Raw genomic sequence first — 3,331 nt, forward strand, 5'->3', positions numbered from 1 at the left:
TATCTCGGGCCAGATTTTATGAACCGGGCCCAGCCCAATTATCTGATTTTCGTACCCGGTACCCGGCCGGTACCGGGCCGGGTACGGGCCGGGTACCAGGTACCCGATGGCGACCCGGTTCGGTGCCCAAGCTTAGTTTATCATGACATAGAATTTTGTTTCTAAAATTAGAATTCTATAATCAAAATTGAAGGTCATCAAACACTCCCTTAAAATATATTATCAATTGACATTTTTAACCATTTGAAATTAACATTATTTTTTTACAAAATAAAGAAAATATCAACGGTTGCCCCTCGCTAGTGGGCATGGGGCGATGGTGCTGGTGAGGATTCCAACAAGAGCTGCGGACTGCGGAAATAGTGAGGGTTGCTGTGGCAGTACATTCTTTTATCCACACAACTTTCATTCTGCATCCTTCTCTAGTTTATGTCCCGATGATTTGTTGGTGGAACTAAGAAACTGCTTTGGCTCTATTCATGAGCCACTTTGATGAAATGCAAAGCAAAGTCATGTACGCTGACCTTGACTTTGAAAATGGCTCATGACGTGACCTTAATAAGCTTCAGGAATTTCAAGTTGTGAGTGCTTTTCTCGCACGGAGAGCGAGCGAGCGAAGACAAGCCGCAAGCCATGAGCCGCCTATCGGCAAGGCTCCCTTACTTCACTTAACTGATTCACGCAGGTCCAAACCTGCGCTGGCTCATTTTTCCTTTACGAGATCCCGGCTCTTCGGAATGGTTTGAGAGAGCCACGCCCCCTCTTGTCAGGCGCCGAGCCCGAGGGGGGTTTCCTGAAAGATCGTTTCTTTCCGGCTGGCAGGAGGGCCCCTGATCTATCCAATGAGAGAGCAAAAAACGGGCTTTGCTCCTGACAATAGGAAGAAAGAAATAAGAGTCGAAGTTTGGACCGCTCACAGTAATTCTACCTATAGAAAAGATCATGAAAGAGGCGATCAGAACGGTACCCGAATCCATTGTCTTTCCCGAGTTTCTGCCCGAGTCGAGGCTGCCACTCGGCCCTCAGACGGATCAAAGAAGAGTGGGGAATCTCTCGCTAGGTTTTGGAATTCGACATCCAAAAGTATTTTCACACCATCGACCGACATCGACTCATCCCAATCCTTAAGGAAGAGATCAACGATCCCAAGTTCTTTTACCTCACTCAGAAACTCTTTTCTGCCGAACGACTCGTAGGAGGTGAGAAGGGCCCTTGCTCCGTCCCACACAGTGTACTACTATCGGCCTTTCCAGGCAACATCTACCCACACAAGCTCGATCAGGAGATAGGGGGATCCGACAGAAGCACGAAATTTCGATTGTTCAGAGAATCAGATCGGTTCTCTTAAGGACTGGTCGTATTGATGACCAATCAAACTCTGGAAAAGAAGCATTCACTTTTTGTTGGGTAAAGAGCATCCAACACAAAGCGGCCTTTCATTCCCTTGTTCCGTCGTGGCACACTCCCCCCACAAGCACCCCCCGGCAAAGGGGGGGACCAGAAAACACCTTTCATTTTCCCCCCTTCGTCGGCCCTTGCCGCCTTCCTTAACAAGCCTTCGAGCCTCGTTTGTGCCGCCTTCCTTAACAAGCCTTCGAGCCTCGTTTGCGCCACCTTCCTCATAGAAGCTGTCGGGTTGACCTCGAAGGCCGAATTCTATGGTAGAGAACGCTGTAATAAGAATAATGGGGCCATGAGAGACCTTCTTCGGTATTGCAAAAGAAGGGGCCTGCTGATAGAGCTGGGCGGGGTGGCGATAAGGTCAGAGAGACGCCTGGCCTGTAAGCAGGCCCCCCTCAATTACCCATACTTAATTAGGATTTGTCATGCGCAATATGCCGACGACTCACTACTGGGAATCGTGGGTGCCAAAGAGCTTATCATAGAAATAAAAAAACGTATCACCCACTTCCTACAATCCAGCCTAAACCTTGGGGTAGTCTCAACAACCATAGCTGCACGGAGTATGGTAGAATTCCTCGGTACGGTCATTCGGGAAGTCCCTCGGAGGACGACTCCCATGCCATTTTTGCGAGAGCTGGAGAAGCATCTACGGTCAAGCACCATATCCATATAACTGCTTTCCACCTAAGCTCTGCTATCCATGCCAAGTTGAGGGACCTAGGGTTGTGTATCCCGATCCAACAACTGACGAAGAGGATGAGCAGAACAGGGAGTCTACTGGACGCTGTTCAACTAGCGGAGACTCTTGGAACAGCTGGAGTCAGAAGTCAAAAAGTTAGTGTATGTTGCGTCAAGCACATCCGGCAAGGATCAAGGGAGATCGAGTTCTTGCATAGCCCAGGTCGGAGCAACGTGCCATCGGACGCTCAACAAGCAGTCTCACGATTGGGCATGAGCGTCCGAAAGTTTTCATTGGATACTCCCATGGGTCGGAAGGCGGCGGGGGAAGGAGGGGGACACTGGGTGGGATCTTTCCGCAGCGAATTCCCCATTCCGATAGAGCTATCAAAAAGATACTCTGAAGGCTTCGGGATTGAGGTCCCATTAGCCGGAGAAGACCCTGGCCAACCCACGTAGCCTGCTTGACGAACGTCAGCAACGGAGACATCGTAAATCGGTCTGAGGGCATCGCGATCAGCCCTCTGTCCTACTACAGGTGCCACAACAACCTTTACCAAGTCCAAACAATTGTCGACTGCCAGATCCGCTGGTCTGCTATATTCACCCCTACCCACAAGCACAAATCCTAGGCTTGGAATATAATCCCAAAGTACCCCAAAGACTCACATATAGTCAATCAAGAAGGTGGTCAGACCCTTGCTGAGTTCCCCAACAGCAATAGAGCTTGGGAAGCTCAGACTCGGTCAAGATCCGAACAACAAGGAGCACTAAACTACTATATGTCAGTCTGTTGGAGTAACGTGTAGTAGTTGTCTTTTTTAGTTGAGTGGAATCCTTTGGAAGCAAAGCAGATAGCTCACAGTGCTCATTCTATCTCAACCTTTGAAATCAAACCAACACTTGAAAACAATCTGATAATCAAAACAACTAGCTCGTTCATTTTTTTGACTAAAAACGGAGTGGGAAACTCCGTACTCATGGAGGGTCCTCGGCAAGGGATTGGCGTCAGCGCCCCAAAACGGGCTCCACGGGGACAAGCAGGCCCCGGGGCTCTTGGTCCTGAGCAAGAAAAGAAAGAAAAAAAGCGTTAGACTGTACTCATTTCTTTGGAGGTAGAGCCCTGTGTGGCACTACTTGTACTAGACGCCGGCAAGAAACTCTGGAAGTTGCGCATAGGATTGCGGCAGTTCCATTAACTTTCTGCGGCTGCGACCTCCAATCCCTTCTTCCTACGGGGACAAAATTA

The 3,331-nt window shown here is 49.2% G+C and overlaps 1 pseudogene; it reads left to right on the plus strand.

The window, feature by feature from the left end:
* Positions 1 to 942: 942 nt before the first annotated feature.
* On the plus strand, positions 943 to 2,714 carry LOC116267157 (uncharacterized; annotated as a pseudogene).
* The last annotated feature ends 617 nt before the right edge of the window (positions 2,715 to 3,331 follow it).

The sequence above is a fragment of the Nymphaea colorata genome, chromosome 13, assembly GCF_008831285.2.
Source record: "Nymphaea colorata isolate Beijing-Zhang1983 chromosome 13, ASM883128v2, whole genome shotgun sequence".
NCBI lineage: Eukaryota > Viridiplantae > Streptophyta > Magnoliopsida > Nymphaeales > Nymphaeaceae > Nymphaea > Nymphaea colorata.